The 22462-nt window shown below is 39.8% G+C and overlaps 1 pseudogene; it reads right to left on the bottom strand.

Moving 5' to 3' along the window:
* Positions 1 to 3142: 3142 nt before the first annotated feature.
* Positions 3143 to 3513, bottom strand: LOC133105243 (gamma-aminobutyric acid receptor-associated protein-like; annotated as a pseudogene).
* Between the last annotated feature and the right edge of the window lie 18949 nt (positions 3514 to 22462).

Below are 22462 nucleotides of genomic sequence, written 5' to 3'. Positions count from 1 at the left end.
AGCTGGAAGAATCAGGCTCCTGGACTTCAGACGATACTACAAAGCTACAGTAATCAAGACAGTATGGTACTGGCACAAAAAGAGAAATACAGATCAATGGAACAGGATAGAAAGCCCAGAGATAAACCCACGCACATATGGTCACCTTATTTTTGATAAAGGAGGCAAGAATATACAATGGAGAAAAGACAGCCTCTTCAATAAGTGGTGCTGGGAAAACTGGACAGCTACACGTAAAAGAATGAAATTAGAACACTCCCTAACACCATACACAAAAATAAACCCAAAATGGATTAAAGACCTAAATGTAAGGCCAGCCACTATCAAACTCTTAGAGGAAAACATAGGCAGAACACTCTATGACATAAATCACAGCAAGATCCTTTTTGACCCACCTCCTAGAGAAATGGAAATAAAAACAAAAATAAACAAATGGGACCTAATGAAACTTAAAACTTTTGCACAGCAAAGGAAACCATAAACAAGATGAAAAGACAACCCTCAGAATGGGAGAAAATATTTGTAACTGAAGCAACTGACAAAGGATTAATCTCCAAAATTTACAAGCAGCTCATGCAGCTCCATATCAAAAAAACAAACAACCCAATCCAAAAACAGGCAGAAAACCTAAATAAACATTTCTCCAAAGAAGATATACAGATTGCCAACAAGCACATGAAAGGATGCTCAACATCACTAATCATTAGAGAAATGCAAATCAAAACTACAATGAGGTATCACCTCACACCAGTCAGAATGGTCATCATCAAAAAATCTACAAACAATAAATGCTGGAGAGGGTGTGGAGAAAAGGGAACCTTCTTGCACTGTTGGTGGGAATGTAAATTGATACAGCCACTATGGAGAATCGTATGGAGGTTCCTTAAAAAACTAAAAATAGAACTACCATACGACCCAGCAATCCCACTATTGGGAATATACCCTGAGAAAACCATAATTCAAAAAGAGTCATGTACCAAAATGTTCATTGTAGCTCCATTTACAATGGCCAGGACATGGAAGCAACCTAAATGTCCATCGACAGATGAATGGATAAAGAAGATGTGGCACACATATACACAATGGAATATTACTCAGCCATAAAAAGAAATGAAATTGAGTTATTTGTAGTGAGGTGGATGGACCTAGAATCTGTCATACAAAGTGAAGCAAGTCAGAAAGAGAAAAACAAATACCATTTGCTCACACATATATATGGAATCTAAAAAAAAAAAAAAAAAAAAAAAAAATGGTTCTGAAGAACCTAGGGACAGGACAGGAATAAAGACATAGACGTAGAGAATGGACTTGAGGACACGGGGAGGAGGAAGGGTAAGGTGGGACAGAGTGAGAGAGTGGCATGGACTTATATATAGTACCAAATGTAAAATAGATAGCTAGTGGGAAGCATTCGCATAGCACAGGGAGATCAGCTCGGTGCTTTGTGACCACAACCTAGAGGGATGGGATAGGGAGGGTGGGAGGGAGATGCAAGAGGGAGGGGATATGGGGATGTATGTATATGTATAGCTGATTCACTTTGTTATAAAGCAGAAACTAACACACCATTGTAAAGCAATTACACTCCAATAAAGATGTTAAAAAAAAAAAAAGATTCCACATATAAGCAAAAAAAAAAAAAAAAAGCAGGCACATGGGATGGGAACTACATGAACAATATGGAATTATTAATGCTACAGACATCTAAGTGTGCAGAAGGTATTTTGGAAAATGGGGACAGTAATCCCAACACAACAGGAACTGCCTTCATGGAACTTGATGCCAACTTGGGGAGACAAAATACGCATGCAGAGTAGCCAGAATGCAAAAGAGAAAAGGACTTATGCTCTAATAAATGTAGTTACCTATAAAGTACCTTAAGAGAAGAATGTTCCAACTGGAAGTTTGAGACAGCGTCTCTGGAGGATGCTGTTCCTGAAGCAACTATGGACCAATGGTTTGGATTCTGACAAGTGAAGGTGAAGAAAGAAGACACTACAGGAAAAGCTGGAGCAAAGGTCTTGAACTGGGGAATGAGGAGGCCACTGAAGAAAGAGGAGCATGCAGTACGGTCTTTGCTTCAAGGACTATGCCGTCTTATTTAGGATAAGTCTTAAAAAGATATTAATCTCTGAGGGGCAGAAGAGTAATTTAAGTGAGAATGCAGGCTCTGCAGACAGACTGTCTGGGCGTGTAGGCTCACACTGTTCATTTCTTAGACACATGTCTTTAAACAAGTGACTTAGTCTTTCTGTACCTCATCTGTGGAATGGGGATGATGAAATTACACCAGAGGGTTACAAAGTGCCTAGTAGAGATCTGGGCACAGAATTAGCATTCAATAAAATATCATTATCATCATCAGTATCATCATTATCATCATCATCATTTCATCAGGGATCAAATCAAAAGGTAGGCTTAAATACTAGTTGCCTAGTCTTTCCTCTAATTTGTTGTTGATAACATTAATCTTCCCAATTCAACAATGTTCAAAAACAGTTTATTGAGCTTCTCGATCTTCACTGTCCAGTGGACATCTCTTCTGTGATGAGCATACTCTAGACCTATGCTGTCCAGTGTGGTAGCTGCTAACCACATGTGGATACTGAGCACTTGAAATATGGCACGTGTAACTGAGGAACTTGATTTTTAATCTTAATTTTAATTAATTTAAATTTAATTTCAAAAGCATACTGATTCGGTTATTTGAAAACTTTTATTTCTTTTTTGCTTGGTGGTTTCCTCTTTATTAATGTGCCTCCTACCTTCCCCCCACAATTTCAGTCCCTTCCATCTACCCCAAGAAAAGAAGGTAGCGAAAAGAAGGGATTGTTGGGGTTCTGAGCCCCTTGGGCAGTTAGAAAGGGAACAGAAACCAAAACAATCACGGGGTGTGACAGAGATTGGCAATCAAGAAGTCTAAAGCAGAATGGGAAAGGTGGTAAAGAAAGGGGAAGAATGGAGAAAGGAGAGGTACTAGAGGCCATCTCCCCCATTAACCCTTGTGTTAAGAGGGGCTGGAGGAGAGTCTCAAACATTAGGAAGTGCAGGTCCTGAAGAAGGGAGGTGGTGTTTGACCCTCAAGGAGGAGTAGGTCAAGGAAGGAGGGCCCCCTCTCTCTTTGTATAATGGGACTCCCCCCACCTTAGGGACAGCAGCTTCACAGACCATAGACACTTTCATCACTGGAGGCAACGTATAGAAAGAAGTCTTCTTCATGGTGTTCCTGGTATAGCTGACCCATCGTGGCACTGGTGGGTGGAATGACATTGTTGACAAAGGAAAACAAGGCATCCTCAGCTCGGAGATGAATTCACTTCCGGATCAAGAAGTAGAACTGACCAAGTGTAAGATCAGAAGGCAGCAGGCATTTCCTTTTGTGCAGGTCTCCTATCCGAGCTTTGGGAGCCTTTTCTACTATCACCGGGAACCGGTCCGGGTATTTCTTTGGATCTTCTCGCCCTCAGAGCGCCGCTTCTCAAAAGGATGCTCCTCTTTATACACCAACTTCATCCTCCGGGGAACCGGGCTGAGGGAACCCCAGGGTGGGGGCTGGGACGCGGGGGGGGTGGTGGGGGTGGCGGCAGCGAGGCGCGGGCTGAAAACTTTTATGTTTAGAACAATTTGGGTATGTGAATCTACACTTATCATTGCATAGTTTACGAAAACTAAGTATAGATCAAATATTTCCAATGAAAATGTAGCTTCCAAATTGAGATATTCTGTAAATAAAGTACACACTGGATTTTGAAGACTTAGTAGGATAAAAAGAATGCAAAGTAGCTTATTGACAATTTTTATTTTGAGGGTATATTAAAATAAGATTTGGGCTATATAGGGTTAAGAAAAATTATCATTAAAATTAACGTCACCTATTTCTTTTATTTTTTTAATGTGGCTACTAGAAAAAAATTTTAATTGCATTACATTATACTGCTATTGAATAGAACTAAACTAAATCAATAAATTCAATCAATGCATTAAAAAATAAAGTTCAAAATTATTTTTGTGTTTAAATAAAATTTTAAGTGAATGAAAAGTAATAATAATGCTCCAGGCATAGCAAATAGTTTAATACGGAGTTATTTTACAAGTCTCAAATATACCAATGTCTTTATATGCACACATTTGAAAATCAAAAGTATTCTCAAAACTACATCTTTAAACATAAAGATTTGGTGAAATGACTAGAATTTTCAAGTGTATTTTTCTGTGGTATCTATAAACCAGCTATCCCCTGACCTTGTTCACCCAAAAATGTGGGAAAATGTCTCCTCACTCCAAATCAAAGTATTCCCATACTTAGATTAGAAAGAACATGATAATCACAGGGACCCTCTTGAACTGAATTCTAAAGATTGTTTTTTGTGAGAGTAAGAAAGAATCAGCCTCACTGAGATGATTTGAGTGGCCTGGCCCTTGAGGCCAGTGAACCTAAAATAGCTCTGTTAAGAGATGACTGTGATGGCTTTGGGGAAGAAGAGGTGTCACTCAACTGTCAGAGGCCAAGATGGAAGCAATTTCAACTGCTCACGCCTGTTCCATTCTTGGAGGTCATTCCATGATCTTCCCAGGAAAGAAGGATAAATAACACCTTAAAAGGGCAAATAAAGAAGGGTAGGAAAAATAACACTTGTTTTGATCTGTATTAGAATTCCAGACACATTTCTACTAACTTGTGATCTTTGGGCAAATTACTTCACCTCTGGGAGGCTCAATTTCCTCATCTGTAAAGTAATAATAATATGCATCTCCGAGTGAAGCTGAAAAGATCAAGTATTCAATATTGCTAAAGTTCCTGACACATAGTAGCTTTGGTGGAAAGACTCTATGTTGGCCCCCATGACTTATTCCTCCTATTCTTGCCCTTGTATAACTCACTCTTCTTGACTGTAGGTGAGACCTGTGACTTGCTTCTAAACAACAGAATACAACAAAGGTGACAGGATTTCACTTCCTTGATAATGTTACATAAAATTGTAAGGACCGTCATGATGAAAGACTCTCTTCCCTCTTGGCTTTGAAGCAACAAGCTGTCATGTCGGGACCTGCCCTAAAGAACAAGGCACATGGCAAGGAACTGAGGGAAAACTCTGGCAGCCAGCCAGCAAGAAACTAAGCCCCTCGGTCCAGCAGCTTGCAAGGATTTTAAAGATGACAACAACCATATGAACTTGGAAGTCAATCCTTCTCCAATCGACCCTCAGATAAGAACTCAGCCCTGGCTGACACTTAGTTAGCAGCTTTATAGAGAGCCCACCTAACCCATGCCCAGACTCCTGACCCACAGAAACTGTGAGATAATAAATGTATGTGATTTTAAGCTTCTGTGTTTGTAGTAATATTATTCTGCAGAGTAAACCATAATACAGTGGTCTCTCCACAATCTTTAGCTCCCTCACCATGGGACTATCCTATCCCTGCACTGGCATGGTGAGTGTGAAAAATGTTATTGATATCATTTATTCATTATCCTTCCCTTTAAATATATCTATAAAAGATCTTTAAGTTTTAGAAGAATTTTTAAAGTGTGTGTCTGTGTGTGTGTGTGTGCATGCATGTATTTGGGGAAAGGATACAAAAATGCTCAACATTATTTACACAATGAATTGTGCACTGTAGCCACTGGTCTTCCCCTGAATTAGAACTAGTGACAAGTACCAGCAACTCCTCCCCAGACTATGAATATAATTGTTAAGGTATATGTACTCTCTGAACCTGTGTCAGCTTGCCTGCATTTTAGCATTTTAACTTTGGCAAGTTCTTAGCCTCTCTGATTGCCCAGTTCCTTTCTCAGGACTTATACACAAACTGCTTCAGTGCCTTTAGCTGCTCAATTTCCATTTTACAGTAATTGCCCAAGGGACCTGGGCTTCCCTGTCCGTTCTCTTCCAAATGCCCTCTACTTGACTACTGTGGTGGGAGGGACAATCCCATCCTCCTTGTACGCTTGGTGGGAAGAAGGTCAGAGTTCTGTCTGAATGATTTCCCCCTACTTCTTACATGCCCTTTTTCTTGTGGCTATTTACAGTGCCTCACTTTTTTTTTTCCTCTTCTATCTCACTTCCAAATATCCCTTGAGCTATAGGAGCTGGAGACAAATGTTCTCTTTTTCTGGTAACATTCTCCTTGGGGTAAGAAACCATTTCACGCTCACTAGACAAAGTTTATGCCTATGCTTTGGATATTCAGGATGGGGTGATATTTTCCAGATTGTTGATTTTTTCATTTTACGCAACACAACAATTTTATTAGTTATATTAATTATGTCTACTTGGGAACAGAATAAGAATCAAAATTTCACCACTATACTTCCCACACTGAGAGTGATAAAGTTCGTCATAGTTGCTGATAATCAAGGGCCTCAGAAAGTGCCATGCATGTGCTGTGTGTTTAGCATGCCATACTGTAGTTGGTTCTTCTTGAACCCTACAGGATGAGTTCTGTAAGAATCCCATTTTACAGATGAGGAAGCTATTTGGACATTTGTGAACTTCAGCTGGTCAATGGTAGAGCTCCTTCAAGTTGGCTTTGAACTTTCAGCTTTTGCTCTGCTGGAAGAGGTGATTTGGACCCTGAAAAGAGGCACTGAACCCTGAACAACTCCATCATCAGTAAATCCCAGAATTGTTCCCATTACTCTTTCTTGTGATACCAGTGTACTATTTTTCATTATGCACAAAGTTTCAAAACTGAAGTCTGTTTTTACTTCAAGATGTTTCAGAATCATGGTGAAAATTGTTTTTGGTAATTCTTTCTAGATTTATATGCAGGACCACAAAGGTGAAGGTGATAACCATCTCCAAAATTATGATGAAGAACTCCTCTTATAACACACAAAGTGACTAAGGTCATATCTTGGCAATGCTATCGTGACAGCACCTCCTCCCCTTTTCTTATTCTTTGCCCTTCTTTAAGAAATGTAGAGCAATTTGAACTTCTGAAAGATAAAAGTCAGTAATAAAAATGTTCAATATCTATAAACATCTGTATTAAATAGTTCTCAATTTTAATAAACTGCACAACATCTGGTTCCATAGAACACTTCAAAATTTCCCTCAAGTTCTTGTCTGACAAAATCCCTCCTGCCACTTTCAATTTGTATTAAAAAACCAAAAAAAGCACGTACATCCCCAACTCACTGAGTCATTTGATAAAAGCAACAGGGTGCAGTTTGTAAGCAGATGGAGAATTCAATGAATGGGCTGGCTGAGGTCACAAGATCTCACGACCCCTACAATTTCTGTCCCGTGGCTGCCGGGAGTAACACACACTGCTGAGGGGCAGATCAATCGAAGTCACTGAGACAGAGAGGAACGCAGATTTTCAGTACTTTCGAGGGCAAAAGCACAATGATGCCTTCTTATTTTCTCGTGAAGGAGGTCATAAGGGTGAGTGTGTGCCATGACATGGAAACTGTGTGGCCACCAAATGATTCGCTCCAGCTCCGTATGGGAAGGTCCCTTTATTAAAGCCAACAGAACCAGAAAATGTTCTGAATAAGAGTTGCTCTGATCTTACACAGGGAGAGTGTGAGGCAGTGAGTGACCATGAAAGCAGCTCTATTGCTGCAGAAAAGGTCACACAGGTCTGCCAAGTTAGTGACACAGTTGTCAGCTGCTGGCGATGGCTCCAGCCTGACTACGCATCTTGTGGGGTAAGATGAGCTTGAGGTTGAAGAGGACATTTTTATGGGAAGAGATGATAATGATCTTCTAGTCACAAGCATGCTCTACCTTTTCCTCAGTAAAGGAACTGCAGCTCAGAGAGGACAATGTCCAAGGTGGTGCAGCCAAAGTCACAGTCAGATACAGGACAGTAGGTCCCTGCCCTTGAGATTTGAACTGCGATGTCCCAGATCTGGAAGGAGAGATTAAAGCGAGGGTTTAGCGTTACTTAAAAGACTGTGGCCATCAAGATAATAATCTGTTTGTGCTAAAACCTCGCAATCCCTCTGCTGGCTGAAAAAGAAAAAATGTTAAGTATATTCATGATTTATTGGGGAGGAGGGCAGGTGTCAGTTAGATATCATAAAAGTGATTACTATCCCACTGGCAGTGTCGGGAACCCCGCGCAGCCCAAAGGGCTCACTTGCAGCTGCAGCAGGCTGCTCTCTGCATTCTTGCTGACAAGGCTGTAAGTGAGCTCGGAGAGGCCTGTGGGTTGAGTGGAGGTGACTTGTGAATGCAGAAACCTGCTCTAAGGAAATGCAGTAACATTCCCGTCACATTTTTAGCTTCAAGGATAGTAACCATGGACTGCACAGCCAGTTCTCCTTACAGGGGGCTGATGAGTGCTTGCAGGGCCTCCAGGCAACCATTCCCGAGCTCCAAGTGGAGCTAAGCAAGGAAGGAGAGGAAATGGAACTTTCCTGAGGTTTTCCAGTCACTCAGTTATATATAATCCTTTATGGGAAATGCTTCTAAACATGGAAAGTATGCCAAGGTTTTATGCCTGACATCGTTTCCTGTTTTCTACTAGTTTTTGTTTTGCGTTGCTTTAAATCAATCTGGATTTTGTTTTTCAGTGTGCTTTGTCTTTCTTGCCCAACCAGGCAAGCTTTGTAATTAAATGACAGTAACAACTTGCAGATTTTAAAGCGCTTTCACAGACCGTATTTTGTGTGGTCTTTATAACAACCACGTGAAGTATGTATTTTCTCCATTTTCAGATGAGGATGTTATTCAGAAAGTTTCAACAACTGGCTCAAGGGCACTTGTTTATTTGACAACACGTTATGCTCAAGCCCAGGCCTCTGACGCCAAATCCAGACGCTTGGCTCTGTACGGTGATGCTGCTAATTAGGGGACCTGCCCCCGCCGCATCCCCTCCTATTGACCCAATGCTTCTTTAAAGATGTGAGTTAGTTTGCTTCCATCCCCTGTTCTTTGTTTCCGATTCTTCCATCATTTTGCATTCAGTCTGTTTCTGGTTTTCTCCCTTAGACAGTTGGGCCATGTGTGAGACTTAATTAATCGACCATGCTCTTTGCCAAAGTGCCATCCATCAGTCAGTGAAGAGGTGCTGCGGGCACACTGGATGCAAGGCCCAGAGCAGGCAAAGAGAAGACTAAAATCAAAACAATTGTTCTGCATTCATGGGGAAACACTCCTGACTTACAGACAGAATAAACAACATTGCCTCTGCTCCTGTTAAAGGGATTATGAGTTGCTGGATGAACAAGGAAAATGGGAACAAATGCAGCATTAACGAGGAAATCAATTCAGGACTCTGGGTGACAGCCAGCCCAAGGAAGGAGAACCTCCATGGAATGGGCCTGGTCTAGCTGCCATGATAATCTCCCTACTTCTGTCATAGCCAAATACCAACAGTGACTCAAACTTGCCACGCACTCTCAACACACAGTGTTTTTCTGCTCCCTTGGCCCAGAATGCCCTTATACTTTATCTTCCAGAATAACTCTTTTGCCTCAGTCTTCCCCTCTGGACCACTGTTCTTCCATATCACAATAATTCCTGTGCTTGTTTCCTCATTACGTGGATTTCTGTCTTTCCGACCATAGAAATAATCACATTTTACTAAGACATGAATATATTAACAAAAAATTTAAGATAATAAAACTAATGCTTTTGTGTACACTAACAGATTTGCTTTAACATATAATTGAAGATTTTTAATCTCTATGTGATAAAAATTTTCTTGTTTGGGTGCTGAAATCATATTGGCTGATAAAATAAGTTAGATAACTGTTTTCATATCTTCTGCATCATTTTGTTTAAATCACTGTTCTCTGAAAGTTTAGTAAAAGTCACCTGAAAACCATGTGAGCCTGCATCTTTTGGTAAGAAAATCTTTGATTACCTATTTAACTTAGTAATAGTTATAAGCTTACTCAGATGTTTTCTCTTTTTTTCAATGTATATATGATTTCTTTCTAGAAGAATTTCAGCTCTATCTAAATTTTTGAAATTTATGGGCATAAAGTTGTTCAGAATATATTCTTATGCATTTAAAATCTTTACTATTTTTATGCCCTTTGTTTTGTTTTTAATATTGTTTATCAATGACATATCTCATTGTTTTTTTAATAACATTATGCACATTGTATTAGCTAAAGTTATGCTCATTTTATTAGCTAGTACAAAGAACAACACTCTAGGTGTGTTGATAAACTATACTTTCCCTATTTTTAAAGGAAAGGCAAGGAAAGACAAGTACATCATACTTTATTAAAAAGCATTTACTAAGGGAAACTCATGGAAACAGGAGCAGGGGCAGGTGTTTGGGTGCTGTATTAGTCAAGGTTCTCCAAAGAAATAGAACCAATAGTATGTGTATATATAGAGAGAGATTTATTTTAAGGAATTGGCTCATGCGACTAAGGAGGTTTTCAAGTCTAAAATTTGCAGGATAGGCCAGCAGGGAAGAGTCAGTGTCGCAGTTCAAGTCCAAAGGCAATCTGCTGGCAGAACTTTCTCTTGTTCAGGGGAAGTCAGTTTTTGTTCTGTCCAGACCATCCACTGATTGGATGATGTCTATCCACATTATGGAGTGAAATCTGCTTTAATCAAAGTCCACCAATTTAAATGTTAATCTCATCCAAAACATGCTCACAGAAACAACCAGAATAGTGTCTGACCATATGTCTGGACACTGTGGTCCAGTCACATTGACACATAAAATTAAACATCACAAGTGCCCAGTTCCAACTGCACTCTGGAGAGTACACAGAGATCCATTATGACTCTGTGTCAGTCTAAAAAGAGAGGCCCTCCACCTCTTGAACTGTAGGGCCCTTAAGCTGCATTATTGGGGAAGCACAGCCCCTTCCCTGGCATTAACAGGGGCTGGCACCCAACAGCAATATGATGTGGCAGAACTTTGGCCCCTACTGCTGTTTTGCTGTCTCATTCATCAGTTAGAAAATCTCTGGCCTTTACCCTGGCATCTTTAGAGACCTGGTGTCCAAGCTTTCCACTGTCTTCTACCACTATGTTTTCAGTGAACCAACATTTATTTATTTTTCCTCTTTTCAAACATATTTTGCATTGATAATAATTTCTATATTCCTTTATTTATTTTGGGTCTTAAAATTTTTCTTGTCATCCAGTGTTTGGGAATCTATAATCATAATTCTAGTTTCACACTTACTGTTCTTAATTTTTAACTGTACACTCATGATATATATATATATATAGAGAGAGAGACTTTATATATATATATAAAGTCTAAAGTATGTGAGGGTTTTTTGTCTTTTTCCAGAACATGTATAAATTATCATGTTTTAATGGCCGCTGAGCACCACTAACATATCATTGTTATCTAGAGGCTTAATTTTGCACTTTTTAATATAAAACAGTTACTTTTATAACCAATAGTTTCTGACATATTTTATTAATTTATATATCCACTCATTATTATTACTTTTACCCCTGCCTTTGTTTAAGTGTCATCCTCCTGCAGTAGATCCTTTACAAATATGTTTAATGAAAACTAACAGTAATAAAATTCTCTGGTCCTCTTACACATGAAAATATAATTGTTTTGTTCTCAATACTGAGCGATACTTCTGCAGGGTGTAAAATTCTCAAAGCTTATGTCAATCACTAACCTTCAGTCCCAAAGTTGGTAAAACATGAATCCAGTTGTTTTCGTCATTCAGTCATTGTTTTGTTCTATAAATTTATCTCAAGTCAACAGTAACTTTATATGTGGTTCTAGGCACTTTCCTAATGTCTTATCAGTAGTAAGATTAGAATATTGCTTGGCATTGATGACCCTTTACAATTAAAGGTTAATATTTCCAGTTGGACAAATCCAAGTATAACATAAATAACAATATTTATTTATAAATAAATAACTACATAAATTTCTATATTAAATATTAAATGATACACAGAGATTTAATATAGAAATGAGCAAGGTTGGAGGGCTGAGATGGCAGAAGGGCCCTTGTAAAACCCAAAAGTTATAGGAAATAACCCTGGGTAAGTTATTAAGAATATTTATTTTGTTTGTCTTACACCATGCACTGTTCTGTGAATTATGGAACCTACTGCAAATAAGACAAACAGAATTACTGCTTCCCAGGAACTAACATTCTAGCAAAATAGGCCATGACAGATTATATTAGAAAATAGTCAATGTGGTCACCACCTATAAATAGTAGTAAGTTTCCTTGCTTCATGGGGAATAATGGAAGAATATAGTTGTGCCCCAGATGTAGAAGGGCGATGCATTGTGCAGGCGATAACTACTGCATGTCCTGTGGTTCACGAGAAGGCAAGAAAGTGCAAAAATTCTATCTAAATAAATAGGAGGGGGTCTAGTACCTAAGACAGCAAGAGCTGACAGTCAGGGGGACTCCCTAAGTCCAAACAATTATCAGCATTCACCCTGGAACCTAGGAAATCTGTACACCTGAAAGTCCCACATACATTTTGTCATCAATTCGTAGTTACTGTGTGTAGTCTACCCACTTGGTATGGCTTATAGTGCACTTTCTATTATTTAAAAATCTTCAGGGGGAGGGGCAAGATGGCGGAAGAGTAAGACGCGGAGATCACCTTCCTCCCCACAGATACAAGAGAAATACATCTACACGTGGAACTGCTCCTACAGAACACCCACTGAATGCTGGCAGAAGACGTCAGACCTCCCAAAAGGCAAGAAAATCCCCACGTACTTGGGTAGGGCAAAAGAAAAAAGAAATAACAGAGACAAAAGAATAGGGACGGGACCTGCACCAGTGGGAGGGAGCCGTGAAGGAGGAAAGGTTTCCACACACTAGGAAGCCCCTTCGCAGGCAGAGACTGCGGGTAGCAGAGGGGGGAAGCTTCAGAGCCACGGAGGAGAGCGCAGCCACAGGGGTGCGGAGGGCAAAGTGGAGAGATTCCCGCACAGGAGCGGTGCCGACCAGCACTCACCAGCCCGAGAGGCTTGTCTGCTCAGCCGCCGGGGCGGGCGGGGGCTGGGAGCTGGGGCTCGGGCTTCGGTGCTAGCCGGGAGGGAGTCCGGGAAAAAGACTGCAGCTGCCGAAGAGGCAAGAGACTTTTTCTTGCCTCTTTGTTTCGCGGTGCGCAAGGAGAGGGGATTCAGAGCGCCGCCTAAATGAGCTCCAGAGACGGGCGCGAGCCACGGCTCTCAGCGCGGATCCCAGAGCAACAGGGACGCAGAGGGAAAAACGGAGAGATTCCCGCACAGAGGCTCGGCGCCGAGCAGCACTCACCAGCCCGAGAGGCTTGTCTGCTCACCCGCCGGGGCGGGCGGGGGCTGGGAGCTGAGGCGCGGGCTTCGGTCGGATCGCAGGGAGAGGACTGGGGTTGGCGGCGTGAACACAGCCTGAAGGGGCTAGCGCACCACAGCTAGCCGGGAGGGTGCCCGAGAAAAAGTCTGCAGCTGCCGAAGAGGCAAGAGACTTTTTCTTGCCTCTTTGTTTCGCGGCGTGCAAGGAGAGGGGATTCAGAGCGACACTTAAACGAACTCCAGAGACAGGCGCGAGCCACGGCTATCAGCGCGGACCCCAGAGACGGGCGCGAGCCGCGGCTATCAGCGCGGACCCCAGAGACGGGCATGAGACGCTAAGGCTGCTGCTGCCGCCACCAAAGGGCCTGTGGGCGAGCACAGGTCATTCTCCACACCGCCCCTCCTGGGAGCCAGTGCAGCCCGCCACGGCCAGGCTCCCGTGATCCGGGGACAACTTCCCCGGGAGAGCGCACGGCGCGCCTCGGGCTGCTGCAACGTCACGCCGGCTTCTGCCGCCGCAGGCTCGCCCCGCCTCCTCCGTACCGCTCCCTCCCCCCGGCCTGACTGAGCCAGAGCCCCCGAAGCAGCTGCTCCTTTAACCCCGTTCTGTCTGGGCGGGGAACAGACGCCCTCAGGCGACCTACACGCAGAGGCGGGTCCAAATCCAAAGCTGAACCCCGGGAGCTGTACGAACAAAGAAGAGAAAGGGAAATCTCTCCCAGCAGCCTCAGGAGCAGCGGATTAAAGCTCCACAAACAACTTGATGTGCCTGCATCTGTTGAATACCTGAATAGACAACGAATCATCCCAAATTTAGGAGGTGGACTTTGGGAGCAGGATATATTAACTTTTCCCCTTTTCCTTTTTTTGTGAGTGTATATGTGTATGCTTCTGGGTGAGATTTTGTCTGTATAGCTTTGCTCTCACCGTTAGTCCTAGGGTTAGGTCCGTCCGTTTTTTTTTGTTTTGTTTTGTTTTGTTTTTACTTAAAAAAAATTTTTTTCCCTAATAAATGTTCTCTTAATAATTTTTTCCTTATTTTCTATTTTTAAAAAAAATTAAAAAAAATTTTTTTAATAAGTTTTTTCATATTTTTTATTTTAAAAAATTAAAAAATTTTTTTTCTTAATAATTTTTTTCTTATTTTTAGTATAAAAAATTAATAAATCTACTTTTAAAAATTAAAAAAAATTTTTTTCTTAATAAATTTATTCTTAATAATTTTTTTCTTATTTTTTATTATAATTGCTTCATTTTATGTTATGTTATACTCTTTCTTTCTTTCTTTCCATTTTTTCTCCCTTTTATTCTGAGCCGTGTGGATGAAAGGCTCTTGGTGCTCCAGCCAGGCATCAGGGCTGTGCCTCTGAGGTGGGAGAGCCAACTTCAGGACACTGGTCCACAAGAGACCTCCCAGCTCCATGTAATACCAAACGGCAGAAATCTCTCAGAGATCTCCATCTCAACATCAAGACCCAGCTTCACTCAACGACCAGCAAGCTACAGTGCTGGACACCCTATGCCAAACAACTAGCAAGACAGGAACACAGCCCCATCCATTAACAGAGAGGCTGCCTAAAATCATAATAAGGCCACAGACACCCCAAAACACACCACCAGACGTGGACGAGCCCACCAGAAAGACAACATCCAGCCTCATCCACCAGAACACAGGCACTAGTTCCCTCCACCAGGAAACCTACACAACCCACTGAACCAACCTTAGCCACTGGGGACAGATACCAAAAACAACAGGAACTACGAACCTGCAGCCTGTGAAAAGGAGACCCCAAACACAGTAAGATAAGCAAAATGAGAAGACAGAAAAACACACAGCAGATGAAGGAGCAGGGTCAAAACACACCAGACCTAACAAATGAAGAGGAAATAGGTAGTCTACCTGAAAAAGAATTCAGAATAATGATAGTAAGGATGATCCAAAATCTTGGAAATAGAATAGACAAAATGCAAGAAACATTGAACAAGGACGTAGAAGAACTAAAGAGGAACCAAGCAACGATGAAAAGCACAATAAATGAAATTAAAAATACTCTAGATGGGATCAATAGCAGAATAACTGAGGCAGAAGAACGGATAAGTGACCTGGAAGATAAAATGGTGGAAATAACTACTGCAGAGCAGAATAAAGAAAAAAGAATGAAAAGAACTGAGGACAGTCTCAGAGACCTCTGGGACAACATTAAACGCACCAACATTCGAATTATAGGGGTCCCAGAAGAAGAAGAGAAAAAGAAAGGGACTGAGAAAATATTTGAAGAGATTATAGTTGAAAACTTCCCTAATATGGGAAAGGAAATAGTTAATCAAGTCCTGGAAGCACAGAGAGTCCCATACAGGATAAATCCAAGGAGAAACACGCCAAGACACATATTAATCAAACTATCAAAAATTAAATATAAAGAAAACATATTAAAAGCAGCAAGGGAAAAACAACAAATAACACACAAGGGCATCCCCATAAGGTTAACAGCTGATCTTTCAGCAGAAACTCTGCAAGCCAGAAGGGAGTGGCAGGATATACTTAAAGTGATGAAGGAGAAAAACCTACAACCAAGATTACTCTACCCAGCAAGGATCTCATTCAGATTTGATGGAGAAATTAAAACCTTTACAGACAAGCAAAAGCTGAGAGAGTTCAGCACCACCAAACCAGCTTTACAACAAATGCTAAAGGAACTGCTCTAGCCAAGAAACACAAGAGAAGGAAAACACCTACAATAACAAACCCAAAACATTTTAGAAAATGGGAATAGGAACATACGTATCGATAATTACCTTAAATGTAAATGGATTAAATGCTCCCACCAAAAGACACAGACTGGCTGAATGGATACAAAAACAAGACCCATATATATGCTGTCTACAAGAGACCCACTTCAGACCTAGAGACACATACAGACTGAAAGTGAGGGGATGGAAAAAGATATTCCATGCAAATGGAAATCAAAAGAAAGCTGGAGTAGCAATTCTCATATCAGACAAAATAGACTTTAAAATAAAGACTATTACAAGAGACAAAGAAGGACACTATATAATGATCAAGGGATCGATCCAAGAGGAAGGTATAACAATTGTAAATATTTATGCACCCAACATAGGAGCACCTCAATACATAAGGCAAATACTAACAGCCATAAAAGGGGAAATCGACAGTAACACAATCATAGTAGGGGACTTTAACACCCCACTTTCACCAATGGACAGATCATCCAAAATGAAAATAAATAAGGAAACACAAGCTTTAAATGATACATTAAACAAGATGGACTTAATTGATATTTATAGGACATTCCACCCAAAAACAACAGAATACACATTCTTCTCAAGTGCTCATGGAACATTCTCCAGGATAGATCATATCTTGGGTCACGAATCAAGCCTTGGTAAATTTAAAAAAATTGAAATCGTATCAAGTATCTTTTCCGACCACAACGCTATGAGACTAGATATCAATTACAGGAAAAGATCTGTAAAAAATACAAACACATGGAGGCTACACAATACACTACTTAATAACGAAGTGATCACTGAAGAAATCAAAGGGGAAATCAAAAAATACCTAGAAACAAATGACAATGGAGACACGACGATCCAAAACCTATGGGACGCAGCAAAAGCAGTTCTAAGAGGGAAGTTTATAGCAATACAAGCCTACATCAAGAAACAGGAAACATCTCGAATAAACAACCTAACCTTGCACCTAAAGCAATTAGAGAAAGAAGAACAAAAAAACCCCAAAGCTAGCAGAAGGAAAGAAATCATAAAGATCAGATCAGAAATAAATGAAAAAGAAATGAAGGAAACAATAGCAAAAATCAATGAAACTAAAAGCTGGTTCTTTGAGAAGATAAACAAAATTGATAAACCATTAGCCAGACTCATCAAGAGAAAAAAGGAGAAGACTCAAATTAATAGAATTAGAAATGAAAAAGGAGAAGTAACCACTGACACTGCAGAAATACAAACGATCATAAGAGATTACTACAAGCAACTCTATGCTAATAAAATGGACAACCTGGAAGAAATGGACAGATTCTTAGAAATGCACAACCTGCCGAGACTGAACCAGGAAGAAATAGACAATATGAACAGACCAATCACAAGCACTGAAATTGAAACTGTGATTAAAAATCTTCCAACACACAAAAGCCCAGGACCAGATGGCTTCACAGGCGAATTCTATCAAACATTTAGAGAAGAGCTAACACCTATCCTTCTCAAACTCTTCCAAAATATTGCAGAGGGAGGAACACTCCCCAACTCATTCTACGAGGCCACCATCACCCTGATACCAAAACCAGGCAAAGATGTCACAAAGAAAGAAAACTACAGGCCAATATCACTGATGAACATAGATGCAAAAATCCTCAACAAAATACTAGCAAACAGAATCCAACAGCACATTAAAAGGATTATACACCATGATCAAGTGGGGTTTATTCCAGGAATGCAAGGATTCTTCAATATACGCAAATCAATCAACGTGATACATCATATTAACAAATTGAAGGAGAAAAACCATATGATCATCTCAATAGATGCAGAGAAAGCTTTCGACAAAATTCAACACCCATTTATGATAAAAGTCCTGCAGAAAGTAGGCATAGAGGGAACTTTCCTCAACATAATAAAGGCCGTATATGACAAACCCACAGCCAACATTGTCCTCAATGGTGAAAAACTGAAACCATTTCCACTAAGATCAGGAACAAGACAAGGTTGCCCACTCTCACCACTATTATTCAACATAGTTTTGGAAGTGTTAGCCACATCAATCAGAGAAGAAAAAGAAATAAAAGGAATCCAAATCGGAAAAGAAGAAGTAAAGCTGTCACTGTTTGCAGATGACATGATACTATACATAGAGAATCCAAAAGATGCTACCAGAAAAGTACTAGAGCTAATCAATGAATTTGGTAAAGTAGCAGGATACAAAATTAATGCACAGAAATCTCTTGCATTCCTGTATACTAATGATGAAAAATCTGAAAGTGAAATTAAGAAAACACTCCCGTTTACCATTGCAACAAAAAGAATAAAATATCTAGGAATAAACCTACCTAAGGAGACAAAAGACCTGTATGCAGAAAATTATAGGACACTGATGAAAGAAATTAAAGATGATACAAATAGATGGAGAGATATACCATGTTCTTGGATTGGAAGAATCAACATTGTGAAAATGACTCTGCTACCCAAAGCAATCTACAGATTCAATGCAATCCCTATCAAACTACCACTGGCATTTTTCACAGAACTAGAACAAAAAATTTCACAATTTGTATGGAAACACAAAAGACCCCGAATAGCCAAAGCAATCTTGAGAACGAAAAATGGAGCTGGAGGAATCAGGCTCCCTGACTTCAGACTATATTACAAAGCTACAGTAATCAAGACAGTTTGGTACTGGCACAAAAACAGAAATATAGATCAATGGAACAGGATAGAAAGCCCAGAGATAAGCTCACGCACATATGGTCACCTTATCTTTGATAAAGGAGGCAAGCATATACAGTGGAGAAAAGACAGCCTCTTCAATAAGTGGTGCTGGGAAAATTGGACAGGTACATGTAAAAGTATGAAATTAGAACACTCCCTGACACCATACACAAAAATAAACTCAAAATGGATTAAAGACCTAAGTGTAAGGCCAGACACTATCAAACTCTTAGAGGAAAACATAGGCAGAACACTCTATGACATAAATCACAGCAAGATCCTTTTTGACCCACCTCCTAGAGAAATGGAAATAAAAACACAAATAAACAAATGGGACCTAATGAAACTTAAAAGCTTTTGCACAGCAAAGGAAACCATAAACAAGACCAAAAGACAACCCTCAGAATGGGAGAAAATATTTGCAAATGAAGCAACTGACAAAGGATTAATCTCCAAGATTTACAAGCAGCTCATGCAGCTCAATAACAAAAAAACAAGCAACCCAATCCAAAAATGGGCAGAAGACCTAAATAGACATTTCTCCAAAGAAGATATACAGATTGCCAACAGACACATGAAAGAATGCTCAACATCATTAATCATTAGAGAAATGCAAATCAAAACTACAATGAGGTATCATCTCACACCGGTCAGAATGGCCATCATCAAAAAATCTAGAAACAATAAATGCTGGAGAGGGTGTGGAGAAAAGGGAACCCTCTTGCACTGTTGGTGGGAATGTAAATTGATACAGCCACTATGGAGAACAGTATGGAGGTTCCTTAAAAAACTAAAAATAGAACTACCATATGACCCAGCAATCCCACTACTGGGCATATACCCTGAGAAAACCATAATTCAGAAAGAGTCATGTACCAAAATATTCATTGCAGCTCTGTTTACAATAGCCAGGACATGGAAGCAACCTAGGTGTCCATCATCGGATGAATGGATAAAGAAGATGTGGCACATATATACAATGGAATATTACTCAGCCATAAAAAGAAATGAAATGGAGGTGTTTGTAATGAGGTGGATGGAGTTAGAGTCTGTCATACAGAGTGAAGTAAGTCAGAAAGAGAAAAAGAAATACAGTATGCTAACACATATATATGGAATCTAAGGAAAAAAAAAAAAAGGTCATGAAGAACCTAGTGGCAAGATGGGAATAAAGACACAGACCTACTAGAGAATGGACTTGAGGATATGGGGAGGGGGAGGGGTGAGATGTGACAGGGTGAGAGAGTGTCATGGACATATATACACTACCAAATGTAAAATAGATAGCTAGTGGGAAGCAGCCGCATAGCACAGGGAGATCAGCTCGGTGTTTTGTGACCACCTAGAGGGGTGGGATAGGGAGGGTGGGAGGGAGGGAGATGCAAGAGGGAAGAGATATGGGAACATAAGTATATGTATAACTGATTCACTTTGTTATAAAGCAGAAGCTAACACACCATTGTAAAGCAATTATACTTCAATAAAGATGTTTAAAAAAAAAAAAATCTTCATATGCCTCGATGATAACAAAGCTTGGATTTTATGTATGGTATTTCTAGAACTAAAATAAAGAAGAATTTGCATCTCAGCATAAACATATTTCATGAAATAAACTATCTGGGCAATTCATTAAATATCACTTGGATTGAGTTGCTATCCATATATAATATCAAGACTTTATTCTATAACTACCAGATACAAACTTTAAAAAATATATATCAACAACTAGAAAGGCGTAGGAAAAATGTTATCATCTTCACAGTGATGATCATTTGACAGCATTGATTTTAATAATCTAGAAATGTATGGTTCTTTATGGTGATTTTAACCTCTTTTTCATTCATATTCTTAACTGGTACCGAAACTTACTCTTGGGAAAATCATGAAATTATTCATACATTTTTTATTTCTCGAATTCTAATATACATGATGACTGAACTTCCTGTAGATTAAATGCAAGTATGAGATAAAATGAATGTGAAGAAATGGATTCTGAGATAGACAATTTTTCATTAATATTTAATTGGTTGCAAATTTTGCTATCTCAAAAAGTTTCTGCTCTCTGCCTCATTAAGTGAGTTCTGTCATTATTCAGTGTAATTATACCTTTGGGGAAATTTTCCCAATAAAAGCTTAGGAGGGAAAAAAAGGAAGCATAAAAATTAGTGATAAAAGCTTAGTTAATAGTTCTGTTTCCAGACCTTCTCAGACTTCTGATCATGTAAGTTTCTATGACCTATAAGGGTAGGTTAGATGAATGTTCATAATTGATTTAGACAAGAGAGAGGGTGTCAGGAAAGCAAACAGATTTTTCTCCACTTAACAATTTCCCTCTCTGTCTGAGCATTTCCTGAATTCTCTGTTTCACTCGTCTGTTTAATATATACTGTGTATATGGAAAACATCTGCAGATTCTCTGCTCTTGCCAGTTTCCCAAATGTTTGCTCAAACTCAATACGAGACATTCTAGAGCCATGTTTAGAAGCATTTCCCATAAATGAAATACTCATTTTTGACCCATTTAGATCCAATTTTGTTGAAGCATTTGAATTCCTGACATGATTGCTTTCTATCTGTATGGTTCCCAAATGTGAATCAATGCTTTGAATTCTATTATGCATAAGGCATGATGTATTTTCAAAGGGCAAGTTGCCCTCTCCACCTTTTATAATGTGTCTTTCTTCTGTGTTTTCTTACATATTGACTGCAGGGCAATTGGATACGACCTAAGAGGTACCAGCTCGTGCAAACATCTTCCTCCAGCTCATACAATCAGCCCCATGAGACGCTACCAATCTACTTTGAAGTAAATAGCCCTGTGACCATTTTAAAGATGAGAAAATTAAGACTTAGAAGATTAATTGGTTTCCCCAAACACTTGGTTCCAGCAAAGTAAAAAACTAAGAGAACTTCTGTCTCCTACTTCAGAGTACTTTTCATCATAACAGGTACCCCCGAAATGTTGTAACTCCCTCCTTTTTGATGGAGTAATGTTCTGTTTGAGAAGAGGGAGACAGCTGTCAAATCAGATTCAGTTCCATTACTAGAAAAAAAGGCAAAAGGCTCAGCTACCAAATGATGAAAAATTCTCCGCTTTTATAGACTGCCAAGCTTCTAAAAATATTTCACCACTAGTCTCTTCTTTCAGTTAAGACACTGAAAGCTCCTAGTAGAGGTCAAAAATGGCATCTGTGGGTAGGAGTAAGTTAGATGATTATCCCCTTGGCACCCAGAGTAGATCTAAGTAAGCACAGTTGGAGGATTGAGTTCGCCCATTCACCTGATCATTGCGTAGTTGTCAGTTAAACCTGTTCTCCACTCCTGACACTATGATTCATACACGGATATATAGCTGAAAACAAAACCAAAAAAACCAATAGTGAGATCATTATAAATAAATGATAATGATAAAACAATGCAGTGTGATTATCCTCTAAGGTGATCAAATTTGGCTCCTTACCACCTGTTTTCAGAAGTAAAAGTTTATTGGAACACAGCTATTCCTGTTCCTTTACACCATTTTCCATGGCTGCCTTCACAGAACAATGTCAGAGTTGAGAAATTGCAACAGAAATCATATGACGCGCCAAGCCTAATATATTTACCATCTGGGCCTTTCTGGAAAACATTTGTTTATCCCTGCCTAGGCCATGAGCCTTATACTACAGCCACATCAGACTCTCAACTTTTTCAGAATCCTCATGTAGTTCCAAGTCTTTTTACAAGTGTTTCCCTCTGCTTACATATCACTTATGATTAGGTTCAGTTGTAATTAACAAATCCTACAGTAACATAA

The sequence above is a fragment of the Eubalaena glacialis genome, chromosome 14 (assembly GCF_028564815.1).
Source record: "Eubalaena glacialis isolate mEubGla1 chromosome 14, mEubGla1.1.hap2.+ XY, whole genome shotgun sequence".
Lineage (NCBI taxonomy): Eukaryota > Metazoa > Chordata > Mammalia > Artiodactyla > Balaenidae > Eubalaena > Eubalaena glacialis.
This window is presented reverse-complemented; position numbering and strand designations above follow the sequence as displayed.